We start from the raw sequence: 14,105 nt of genomic DNA, 5'->3' as shown, positions 1-14,105 counted from the left end.
TATATCTATACATAAATATGTACTATCTATACTTCTATACTATATATAAAGGAGGGTGAGAGTTACGAGAGGCTACCACGTGGAACCCATGCCAACATGGCAAGCAAGTAGAGGTTTGGATGTAGTTTCGGGGAGGTTCGGAGTAGTGTGGAGGTTCGGGAAAAGCTCTGACGGACACGTGGCACTGAAGAGCCTCTCGCGCACCAGTGGGGGTGCTCTGGACTGACGCACGGCGATGCAGTGTGCCACAGGTTTGGGAAAAGCTCTGACGGACACGTGGCACCTCTGGAGAGCCTCTTGCACAGCAGTGGGGGTGCTCTGGACTGACGCACGACGAGGTAGTGTGCCACATAGCACGATCGTGCGGGGGGAGCAGCGAGGTACAGGCCAACACGTGCAGAGTAAATGGCTCCTCGCAGGACTAGAGGCCACGTGGTCGAGGCAGCACTGCGCAGTCGCAGATGTGGCACTAGCACTGGCGCAGTCGTAGATGTGGCACTGACACTGGTGCGGCATAGTCGCAATCACAGTCGCAGATGTGGCGCAAGGTACTTTGTTTTCCAGTCGAGAGAGAGAGAGAGAGAGAGAAAAGGGGGGTGGAAAGGGGGAAGAGAGAGAGAGAGAGAGAGACAAAGAGAGAGAGCGAGAGAGAGGGGGGGGAGAGAGAGAGAGAGTAGAGCAAGAGAAGAGAGAGAGACAGAGAGAGAGAGAGAGAGAGAGAGAGAGAGGGGGGGGGGAAAGGGTAGAGAGAGGAAGCGAGGGAGAGAGAGAGAGGGCAAAGGAGGGAGAAAATGTTAGGATTTTGATTGTAGAGTTTGCATGTAAGTGCTCAAAGATCACGAGATGATGTAGTAAGTATAATCAACTGAGAAACTCGAGATTGCGACACAAAATCAGAGTCTATTAACTCAAGAAACAACCTATCTAATGCCTCACCAATACTGAGTTTTTTGGCTTACAACAGTAAAACTACATGACTCTCTATGGACCCTAATAGATACTACTAGCAGCTGCTAGAGCTCCCAAGAGCTAGACACAACACATAGGCTCGAAGGCGTTTCGACAAAAGGACCGAATCCATTGTAGACAACAAAGATATAGGAACCGTCACCACTGCCACCGTCTCCACAAGTTTCCTATCATGAAGCTTTGCCATCTCATGCCAAGTGTCTCCTCATGCAACGAGTAGCCGATCAACTCCTTCCTCATGCATGGGCCAATCACCTCCAAGTATCCACGTAATAGATCACCTCCCATGCACTCAAAGCACACAAGCATCACCTGTTGACATGTGCATTCTTTTTTTTGCAATGCGATAGGATGTCTAGGCAGTTCACGTTTGTCACCGAAACAAGAGCGCAGGTGCAAGGTACATAGTTGCTTGACAACCACGTTTTATGTTGACATGTTTAATAGTATAGTCACTCACTTTTAGAAAATTGCAGATCTTGCGTGCTGGGGATCTCTGGAGAGCGCACAACTGTTGTTGGATTTGCTTGAGCTGGAGAGCTACCTTGGGGTAAGAACCGTGTACATTGTTTGTTGCTTTATTTTTGGATTATATGTGAGTGCGAAAACATGCTATTGTTTGTCTTTTAGAACTGTTCCTGATTCAAGGTTTGTAATGAATCTCGACGTCCACAATCCTTTGGATGGACGAGTCCATTTAGGATATTACGCTGTCCTGGCTTGCTAGCTTCATAGGGATGATGGACCACAGGCCATCACTGTTCACTGGCTGGGATACTATGAATGTGTGCGGACACGAATTTTCTATCGAGGGCAAAATGGGGACTACACGTACACCTTTGTGAGCATTATTGATAGCCCTTTGTGTCTGAGTAAGTACTCTAAAGAATGAGTTGGGTTTTACCAACATACATGTATAAAAGTTTTATGGCTCAATAATTATAGTTCCTAAATTATCTTTCTATGTGATGCTGGTCCAGATACGATTGTTGGTACTCCGTTGTCTGTTCGTAGCCGCGGTGGATGCGGCGGATGTGGTGGACATGGAGTGAATGGCTGTCGCAAGCTTTTCCTTGTAGTACATGGCCGTAGACTTTTCCCTTAGGGATGTTTGTGTGTCTATTGTAGATTTTGTATGTTCAGTTATGACTTTATTTGCAGCTGTGTATTTGGATGTATCAATCAGTTCTTTGATGTAGCTATTGCATGTTCAGACATGTGACTGCACTTTTGGATCTGATATTTTCAAGTACTCTGTCATAGAGAATTTTTTTTGGACGTGGCGGATGTGGAGTACATGGCTGGCGCAGGCTTTTCCCTATAGTACATGGCCGCAGACTTTCCCCTTGAGGGATGTTTGTGTGTCTATTGTGGATTTGGTATGTCCACTTATGACTTTGTTTGCGGATGTGTATTTGGACATATCAATGAGTTCTGTGGCTTCACTTTCGAATGTAATATTTTGAAGTACTATGTCATAGAGATTTTTTTTTGTTAGAGTATGTTGCTTGCATTTAAATGTTTCTTTTGTTATATTGTTGGTTTCAGACATTTTAGCATCTTGAGACCCGGCGGAGCGGGTCGCTAGCCCGTCGTAGATGGGTCAGGTTACTCGTTTGGTTTAACGCATCGAGGGGCAAGTGAAAAATCCACTCAACATGAGGATACAAGATGGAGCCCATACAGGCATTGCTCTTCAACGATAGAAACATTGTTTGTACACGAATGCATTGCCCTGCTCCTAATCGGAATGCCCAAGAATAACAGAAGTCTGCAGACATTCATCCTTGAAAAGATGAGCAGTCGGCTAGGACCATGACAAACCTTATGGAGCACCGGCATGGGGCGATGTTCTTGAGTTGTGCCACTTCAGCTTCGCTACACCCTTCTGTTTGCATAATGACTCAATATAACATTGTAGAGTATGCTTCGCTTTACATACACTTTACATACACGCTAGTTGATGCTCTAGAATCATCCCTCGAGAATCTCTTGTGCTTGGAGGCGAGCAACACGATATTCTCTCTCCCTCATCATCCTCCCCATTCCTCGTTTCTCCCTATCTCATACTTGCCAAAACGTTCTACGAGCTCCCTACTTCAAAGGGATCAACCCCTCTACGTAATGAAGGCTGAGCGTGTGAGGGTGTGACAATGTGCCCCAGGACAGCCCAGAGCCTATTCAGACCCCTATCTCTGCCCATCCATAGTCTTTTGATAAAAAGGCATTGGACACATTACCATCGACGATACCTTACTGTTACATGAAGTTTACTTTGCTTGATTAGCCCACGTTGTTAACTATGTGTGCATAGAAAGAAACTTTATAAGCTTGAGTATTTGACTTAGGTTAGCGGACCAGGTATTCAAACAAGTCTTGGGATCCCATCGGATTTTCTTGTTCACCTTTATGGTGTAACGTATATCTGCATTGGTTTGAGTTCAACTTTATTAAGAAATTATGGAAAGATAGAGAGTGGGATAGATTGTCCAAATTGGAACACCCTTTTAGATATATGGATGACATATTATTGGTTAATGATGTCGATTATCCAAAAAAAATTTTAAAGCAATAGGAGAATAATGAAATAGACCCTCTTTGGATCTACCCCCTCCAGTTCTTGGAAATCAAGGATACCACAGTTGATACACAAGTTGGAAGTGATGGGAAGCCTATAGGTGTGAAGGCCAATTTCTTGAACATGTCTAGTAGTAATACAAACAGGATTAATGGAGTAGCTATGACATGCAAATATGATAAGACTGGTATGTAAGTTCATCTGGTCATGTACTAATAGGCCATTATCCTTTTTCGAAATGGTGATTCTTTCCCAAGTAATGCCCATCCTATACACAGAGAAAGAGGAAGTCAATGCCTTTATGTAAATCAAAAAATTGATTAGGAACTTTGAACAGAATGGATTTGGAGTCATAGGGATTGTGGTGTATACCAAGGAGTGATCGGACTAGTATAGATGTAGTGGCTACCATGTGTGGAGTTTGCTTGTAGGTGCAACTATTTGGCTGCACAATGATCATCATACGTTGTAAGTTGTGCAGAAGAGCATTAACATTTGCTCTAGCTCATTTGTAAACGTTGATGACTATGATGTCCTTGAGGTGGGCATTGTTGAAAGTTGTAAGCAACATTCAACACCAAGGTTGTGGGTGGATTTTTTTTGAAGTAATGAAATTTGTTCTTTGTAGTAGGTGGTGATGCCTAGCCCCTTTTCACCATGCTCGTGCTTGAAACCTACAATTGAGGACCTATGCACTCCTTTTGTGTGGAGCTCTTGCAAGCACAAGATAGATGTTGCAAGGACACTGGTAGAGGACAATATGTCATCTTTGTGTGCAACGCGTCTGCCACAATTAAATGGTCAGCCGCGCCACCGTCTCCACCATCAACTTTTATCACGACACTTATCATGCCCATGACATTGGACATTGTGCCTTGCTTCATCCTCAAAGTCCAAGATGCAAGAGGCATGAACTCAGCTATTGTTGTTTCAATCATGGAGTGAATGGTGCCTTCGAACTCCTCACCTTTCACCACAAGAGTGGTTGCAACCATGTACAAGGAGAACTACAATCTCCCTCCCTCACCTGAGCCCTTCTTGCTTGCAATAGCACCTTTGATTCTATAGAAAGAATGAGGGACGAGAACATCCTTGTACTTTTGAACGAAAAAGTGAGGCACAGTCAAAGTGATTGTCTCACAGTTGTGTCGATCAGTGAAATCAACACATAGGCGCATCTCGTATTTAGCATTCTTTGCTTTGAAGGTGCAGTATTTCACGAGGAGCTTGCCTTCAAAGGCAAACCTATGCATGATACCATCAGTGATTTGGATAATGCAAGGTAGAGGCAAAGCATTCCCACCTCCTACAAATTTGCCATGTGTAGTCTCCAAAGCTTTAGGCTCTACTGCTACATCTTGCCCCCCCTCGGAATTTGCCTTGTTTGCATTCAAAGGTTACTCTAGTTCATTGCAAGCTATCCTTTTGGTGGTGGATGATGCATTGCTACAATAGTTTATGCAATGTGTGCATTAAATGAAGATATTATTTGAAATATCTTGCTATAATAGTTCATGCAACGTTTGCATTAAATGAAGATATTATTTGAAATATGAAGGGTGCACAATTCAATAGAAAATTTAATTCTTTTTTTAGAACATTTCTTTTAATTGCAACTGGTTATAACTATTGTCTCATAGTTCAATGCACCTTTTTTAATGTCACAAATAAACAAGAAATGAAAGCATTTAAAAGAAAGCAACAATAAAAATAATACAAAATGAATTTCAAGCATCTACTTTACTAAAAAGGTGAAATTCATCAATGGGCCTGCCCTTTTGAAGATATGTAAGGGCATTTTTTGAGTTAAATTAAAGTGCATGTATGGAGTATCACGTGGTTCGACTAGTATGCGAATGTCTTTCCGGTGAGCATGTCATTTGTTTTTTTGTTGCACCAGATATGGTCAATCCCAGATCCGTAGATTGTTGTTGGTGGTCCTTCCTTAGTAGGCACATGCTGTGGTAGCCATGAAGTCCTACAGATGCGCCTTTTGCATGGATGTTTTTGTATTGTCAATGTTGAAGTCACTGAGCACATATGTTGTTGCAGTTGGCGGAACGAGCTATAACAGGTTGTGTAGCATTTGCAGTAGACTTTGCACTTTAGTTTTAGGGGCTTTGTATGTGTAAGGAACACGGTGAGTTGGATTTGCCATTTCTCGTCATCGCTGTGAGCCTCTTGGAGGAGATGTAGCCCATTCTTGTAGTAAGTTACAATGCCCACCCCATCGTTCATACAGATGCTAAGTAGCAGATGGAGAGATGTTGTAACTCCAGTTCTTGCTCTTGTCTCTTGTAAGCACAGTACAGCTGCCATGTTTAGAATCCCCGAGGATGATATGTCTTGTGCATGATGCAACAGAGATCTTGTGTTGTGTGTCATAAGAAGTGATTCTTCTTTGTTTGTGTTGTTAATTCCAACCATCTCAAATGGCCACTTGCGGTTGTCCCTTAGTCTTGAGATTTCCTGTTTGACCATGGGGTCAACTATGATGTGTTTTTGTTTTATCCTTGATAGAAGGAAGAGGTTGGACGGCTCATGAATGCGAGACAATGCAGTGTAAACCAGCCCGTGTGCGTGAATTCCTTTCGGGTCGAAAGCGATTGACTGCATTGTTAGTCCTTGCGATCAATGGACTGTTCTCGCTGCTGCAGGCTGCACGGGGAATTGTTTCCTTGTAATCGTGTTGAAGTGGTTCTTTCCTATTTGGAATTCATGAGCGACTCGTAGGATTAGGGTCCATTCTCTTAGAGTGTCATGCCTGTAGAGATGTCTATTGTCAGAACGTGTTCTTGATCCAGAGTGCGGATCATTGAAGAGCATCCAAATGATTTGTGGCGACATTTTTGTGTTGATGTCCATAAAAATTCCATCCGCTCCATTAACAATACCATCAGTGACATCCAGGTTGCCCAAATAGACCTCTATGATCGTTCCTCTTTTAAGCCGTAGATCACCATGAAGCCCTACTGTCTGTCGTGCATCTGAGGGGACCCTGACAGTTTTGCTACAAGTTTTGTTATGAAGGTCCTTCACGGCGTGCGTGTAGAATAGGTGAGGCACTAAATGCTTTTCCAGTGGTTGTTTTAGATGATTACTGTTTAGGAGGTCTATGTCCGTAGTCGTTTGGCTACCTGTTCTGATTCTATTGAGTATTGCGAGGAAGTCCCCGTCTGTCTGCCGCATGGGTTGTTGTAGCTCATAGTAAAGCAAATTGTTTTTCCAAAATGACCCCATCATGGATGATGGTGTTGATCTGTCATTGAATATCCATGAATCCTTTGTAGGGCTTGCTTGGAAAAGGTCTTCGCATAGTAGAACATCGACTCCACCAAAGGCTTGTCATGATTGTGTTTGATTTCTCTCATTCGGCAGTCCGCCATGGCGAATGTGTTGATGCCCACCAGCAATATCTCATCAATTACCAGGAGCTAAACCTCTCTGTATGTTTCTGTAAGTTGTTGTAGTTTTTCCCCTAACAGAGTTGTGTATGCCGATGATAACAATGGAAGGAGGAGTGCTCCATGTATCGTCATCCCACCTATTGCATGAGCAGTCCTGCCAGTGTAAGCGAGTAGAAGTGCCGTGGGCAAATCAATATCAGATGTTTGTTTATGTAAGTAGAAGCGCATCAATGCCTACACTAGTAGCAAATAGAAGCAAGTGGAATTGTCTTTCGAGATTGTTGATTTTCTTTATCATGATGTCGTTGATGATTGAGCACTGGTCATTGTTTAGCTTTCTCAGGAGCGCATAGTACTCCTTATTTGGCATTGTTGGTCGAGAGATGTGGCGCCTATCGCATTGCATTGCCTGCCCATCATTTAGATTCATTTCCAATCCCAGGTCAAATTTGTCTCCGCTTGTGGAGCATTCGAACGAGGTGCTGCAACTCGTCATGGAGTTTGAAGGGTTGCCCACGGTGGGGAAGTCCTCGTACATTGAGCTTTTGTCGAATTCGTAACGATTTCTCTCAATTACATTCGCGTTTACGAGGTGCATGTCATGCCATGTTTGAATGTGTATTGGCCATGGCTCTCTCAAAAGATAATGACTTGGGATGCCCATCTTCTTCGATTTGATTTGATGCATCAATTGAAACCATTGGCATCTCGGTATCCACTTCTCTATGTTCAAAACTTAGTTTACTCAAAGTAGTAACTTAGACCACATACCAACTTATCAAATTCATTTAGATAAAGGCCCAACAATGTCCCAATAAAAAAATGCTACATTTAAATAAGATACTTATATACACATACAATAAATCTTTAAAATAAGGTGCTTACACACACTCACGTGCGCGCATGCATGCACACGCACACACACACAAAGAAGAAGCTCTTATTAAATAAGACACTTGCATACACATATAAGGAATCTTTGAAAGTGAGGTCACCAGAGAGATTCATCAAGAAGAACAAAAGTATCATTTTCATTTATCTAGGGTGTGGTAGAGTCTATGGCAAAAAAGCCATTACCACCTTTCCTCACTATCCCAATGGGACCATTGTAGGTAGCTTTGAACGATTTTATATTAAAAATAAATACACTAACTTGTCTATTTGCAACTTCTGAGATATCTTTTATGGTCCCACAAAAATCTAGCTATGAGGAAAGAACATTGGCATCTGAAATGCTCAATTGACTATCTTATATGAAGTTAGCCATGACACCACAGCCAAATGTGGTCTTCTTTGAATCAATGCACTCTAAATGGAAGTGTCATCCATATGACTACAATGTATCATACTTTTTGCACTATAATGAAATAGCATTGAAGCAATGAGATATGCATTATAGTGATTCAGCCATGGTCCTTTATCAAATTACAAGCATGAATTAAATCAAGAAGTAAGAAGCTTACAAGTAGACTCACATCTCCTTGCAAACTCCCACTGTCGCTCACGTACTTTCTCCCTATTGCCTTCAGCTTGATGTAGAGCTTATTGTAGCCAATAACATGACATGTCTTTGGGGAGAAGACATTGTGGATTTGGTTGTGTCTTGTGTGAAAGTAAAAATATAGTGGCTCTCTCTATTTTGGCCTCTCATGTATTTGAATCCAAAATTTTGTGTCGTTATTATCACGGATACAAAAACTTATTACCCATTATCCCTTAAAAGTTTCACCCAAATTTCTTATAATCCCATTTCCTTGAACAACCTCAGCTACCACATGATCATCATTCTTACTATTGTAAATGAGTAGCATATCTATGCTACTAACTAGGTTTAGGTTTGCCCATATCCCCTAACCCTAGTTAGCAACTTCATCTTGACCCATGCTAACTTATGTGATTTCTATAATAATTTTAGATAATCTCAAATTGTGGATCATGCTTCATATGTCAAATAACTTCATCCCAGGATCCCTTGCTTTAACCATAAGGATATAATCAAATGGCAAATGGGGGGGCACTCAAAGGGGACTTTATTCACTTGCTAATGATACATTCATTTGGAGCTATTGATCTCAATCAAGGCATGGTTGAAGAGGATCACCATATTTCTCATCCTTTCCTACTATAACGTCATGGTCTCAATCAAGGCATTGTTGAAGAAGATCATATATTTCTTATCCATTGCTACTGGATAAAGATCTCAACATGATCTTGGCATATGGATTTTCCACCATGAAATTCATTCTCCATGCAATCCAAAGAGAAGCAACACCCTTATTTTTCAAATGGACTTACCCCCTTATTTTTCATTACTTTTTGGGATCAGATATCACAATACTTCAGCCCTACAGGGTGCACCTATGGGACTCGGGTGAGATGCCAGACTCACTTACGAAGGACCTCATTCATTTGATTCCGAAAGGGGGTTGCAGGAATTCAGTGTCTCAGTGGAGACCGATTACCTTGCTGGGTACCTTCTATAAAATCCTAGCTAAAGCTATCAGCCTTCATTTGCAGCCCTTTCTTCTAGATCTTATCCATGATATGCAAATGAGATTTGTGCATGGCAGGAGCATCTTTGTTAACATTTTCTCATTTTGGGAGGCTTCGGATTGGGCCATGCATAATGGCCACAAGCTGTCCATTCTACTCTTGGACTTTGAGAAAGCTTATGATAGGGTAGACTGGGGCTTTCTGGAGGGCACACTTACTCATTTTGGTTTCTCAGATGCATGGATCAGAGGGGTGTCAACCCTCTATAGATCAACCCACATCCAGGTTCTTATTGGTGGAGTTAAGGGGGATAGTGAGATTACCAGATTAGTTCACCAGGGATGCCCCTTAGCCCCCTTTCTGTTCTTATTTGTGGCTGAAGCTATGAGCTATTACATTAGAGCTCAAGCTAGTATTGTAGGGCTTAGGCTTCCTTTGAGGTAGGAGGATGAGCTCTTAGACAGTGAGTTGGCAGATGATACGACTGTTTTTTGGGATGCCACTTCACAGACACTGACTTCATTCAGGACGGCATTGGATTTGTTTTGCATTTGGGCAGGTGCACACATTAACTGGAACAAATCCAATGGCTTTTGGATCAGTGATGAGGACACTCTAGACTGGGGGAATAACATAGGGTTCACCTGGATTTAGAGGGGAGTTTCTGTCAGATATCTGGGATGCCAAGTTGGGGTGGGAATCTCTCTGGCACTGCAGTTTGCTCTCGTGTTGGAGAGTATCAAAAGGAAACTCATCTTTTTGAGTTCTGCCAGACTTGACCTTGCATCCAGGGTTGTGGTTGTGATTTAGGTATTATTGGCCATTGCCTGATTTGTTTCATCATGTTGGTGTAGATCTAGAGGTTGTATCGCTCAACTCATGAGACCTATAAGGAACTTCCTATGGAGAGGTTTAGATGGCACCTCAGATGTTGTAGCCAGGGTGGCTTGGGAGACCCTCATTCACCCCACAGGAGAAGGAGGTCTCAATATTATTGACCCGAACTTGCAGTGTATGGCCTTGCTCTGCAAGTTTGTAGTACATGGATTAATGCCTGGATAGGAGCCTTGGAAAGATTTTTTCTCACGTAACATTCTTTCTTGTACCCCATCTCATGGGGGAGATTGGATGGGCCCATCTCAAATCTCCCCCTTCCCCTCTTATGGCTGCCATTCTAAAAGCTTGGGGCTATTTCAGAAACACTCTTTGCAGAGTTCCACCCACCTCTCATGAAGAAATTCACAGGTAGCCAGTCATTTGGAATGACTCGATTTTGGATGACCATGGCAGGCCACTTGGAGTGTCACATTATATGCAGTGGCCTAGATGGGAGAGGGGACTTGCTTGTACACTAGGTGCCTGGCACATGCCTTTATGAGACTTCCAGAGGATCAAAGACTTTTAGCAGTTGGCCACCTCATAGGGAGTGCAGTTAGAATACAGTAGATACAAGCATCCATTCCAGTAGAGTGGATTGATACAGATGACATGCCGATCACAGAGTCCACTTGGCAGGGAGCGTTGTTAGGGATGTGCATTCTATTACAGATTATTGCCTTGTAGGATGCACATGAGGATACCCTAGTCTTTGATGCTCAATCGGGAGCTCAATCGGGAGGTAGACCTATAAGATCTTCTGATGATATTCTTTTGGAGGTTGCCTTTCAGCGTGTCATGAAGATTGTAGGTTTCATGGAGTGGTATCTTGATCCCAATCCTCTTCTCCTTGCGTTGGGGTCTTGGAGACTTTGGTTATATGGTGGCTCCCCTATTAGGTTCTTGTAGTGGAACCCAGGGGAGTGGGAATGGATTGATGAGGGGCACCAAGAGAAGAGCTTCCCCTTCTTTCACTATACAGTTAGATATACTTGGAGGTCTCAACTCAACAGTAGAGGTTGGAGGCCCTCCAGAGCGGCTCATTGGGATAGTTTTCAGATTTCCACAGTTGTGTGGAAAAACTTTTGGTGTAGACTCTACAAATCCCTCAAGAATAGAAAGATCACTCTTTTCTTTTTGGCTTTCTATTCATGGAGGGATTACAGTGCACCTGTGGAGATCTAGGTTCGGGGCTGACCCTACTTGTCCTTGTTGCCACATTGCAGTTAAGTTAGTTGCCTTTGGGAGTGCAGACAGGCGAGGATGATCTGGAAAGGTGTTGCTAGGATTTTCAGTATCTTTCATATAGCACCTTTCTATATGACCTGGGGTTGAGTGGCTTGGTGTGTTTTTTGAGGGACATGATCCAGCTCTCATTGTAAAGTGATACTCAGTGGAGTCTTGTTCATATTTGGAGAGCTAGGTGTACAGAGGTGATGGAGGGTATTCAAATTCACCCTTCCCAGGTTATGGCTAGTATTTAGACTGACACAGTACACACTTTGATGGCCATATGGGCGAGCACGCACGGATCCTCTAGAGTAGCTACTGCCAGAATAGTTACTTTTTTCATAGTTTGGAGAGGATCTCCTTTCTTCTTTGAGTCTCCCTCAGGGTTGAGGTGGCATTTTCAGCCTCCGCCTTGGTCTTTTATTAGCTCATTTTTTCCCTCATGCTTTGCATGATGTACTCCTGCACTTGAACTTGCTCTCGCGGCTTTGATTCATATGTAATGAAGTAATTTTCTTGAAACAAAAAAGAAAGAGAAGCAACACCAAGGACAATACCTTATATATGTAGATGCATATCTAGAACTCAAAGAAGTCCCAGTATGCAAGTAGTGTAAAGTTTCTTGAAAATTAATAAGAAGACTCCTTTATTTTTTTATCCTAATCTTGTTACCCACAAGGAGAGAAGAAAGAGCCATAACAAAAAGAAATTGCAATGTGAACAATTTCAACAACAAGATCTTCATCACAATAAGACAAACATATGCAAATCTTCTATTGTGAAGAAAAGTCCATCCAAGAGCTATGCTCTCATATCCCCCATTACAAGGCATGTAATCGATGGAGAAATAGGTTAGAAAGAAGCAAGAATTTGAAGGAGAGGATTTTCTCCACATTTGGGCTCTTCCAAATCTCATCCTACTACAAGAAATGTCCACCAAAGCATACCTTCACATGAAGAAAAGGAACTGGGCAGCACATGTGGGAGTGGCGCTAGGTGGAAACTGTGTAGCAAGAGTCTTGGGCACCCCAAATTGGGAGCCCACAATATTGAAGCCCACAAATTATAGGCAATATATTGTAGTCCACAATTTGTGGCACATGAGTTTGGTACCCATTGTTTTGGAACATAGTCTTGTGAAACCATGGTTTTGAGGTAATTGAATTCGATCAACTTGGTTACCATATAGCTAAACTATATAAATTTGGTCACCAAGAAACCAAACTAGATAAATTGGGTGAGTCACTCTACTTGCAAGATTTTGATCGTATGTGATGGTTTCTCCTATTGGTAACAATTATGGGAGATGCACGTGCTTCTTACTTTCTCCTTGACTGTGTATGAGAAGAATCTCACTTGGCTTATACATTCGTATGTAATGATATAAGTTTTGGCCCTTGTAAGAAGACATTTGTATGTATCTAGCCTTTTCCTCATCTTTTGCTACACATTACATCAACTTAGGTTCGTAGGCTAGAATATTGTGGACCCATATGGGACAGATTATATAAAGGGAAGGAATTTTATCCTTGGATACCTTTTTGAACAATATTACTTATATTTTTTGTAGTTATTTGATCCAAGTGAAAGGCTTGCCTAAATTTAATTGGAAAAGGAATTTAAAAATAAAAGACATGACAATCAATTGCAAAGAAGGTAAACTCACAAGTTTTACATGATTATATGAAACACAAAACTGTAAACTTGTGAGTTTTACAACATTACTATGAAACTCACATAATGTTAGCCAGCTTGTAAGAGCAATGTTGTTTATTTTGTGCAAGAATAGCTACTCCAAGCCTTTCAAAGTACACCCATACATTTATCAATGTACGGGGGGACATACTCCCAAGGAGCAAAATAACATTCTCCTTAGATTTCTAAGAAATTAGTCCTAAGGAGCAAAAGAGCACTCTTCATAGATATCTAAAAATGAATCCTAGGACAAAAAACAACAAAAAAGAATCAAATCTAGTCTAAGGTGCAAGGAAATAAAGATTTCAACTTGGACTTCTTGACAACCGTGCCAAAAAACTTTGCTCACACAATCTAGGCCTACTAGTTGTTCACACAGTTTGGGCCCCTGATCTCAAAGATTCCAATGTCAACTCAAGGAGAGCGAAACAATAACTCCCACACTCGACCTCTAGGAAAGAAAATGAATTAACACATAATCTCTCTCTCTCTCTCTAAATGAGAATCATCCACTCCACGATAAGTGAACTAATAGAACTTCCCCCTCATTGTAGAATCAACACAATGAGGTTAATTGCCATCAATTTCCTTATTAACTTGTGGGGTGTTTCTTTTTAATGATGTAGCCAAGATGTACCCCATATGCCACTATGTAGAAACCTATGATTCCTGAAGCAAAGGGCATTTCCACACCATACAAGCTTCTATTAACATTATGTGTTGCATGCTCTAACGAGAGGATTTAAGGACATGCACGTGGTAAGTAAGTCACATATTGTGAAAAAGCAAGCCACATTTTGGAAGAGGCTTCGTTGGGTGGCTTACCCTATGAGGAGTAACTTGATTTTCATCTCAAA

This window comes from Dipteris shenzhenensis, chromosome 11 (genome assembly GCF_047967505.1).
Source record: "Dipteris shenzhenensis isolate YYH24624 ecotype China chromosome 11, Dip_SZ_1.0, whole genome shotgun sequence".
Lineage (NCBI taxonomy): Eukaryota > Viridiplantae > Streptophyta > Polypodiopsida > Gleicheniales > Dipteridaceae > Dipteris > Dipteris shenzhenensis.
The sequence above is the reverse complement of the archived record's forward strand: the minus strand, read 5'-3'. Positions refer to the sequence as shown.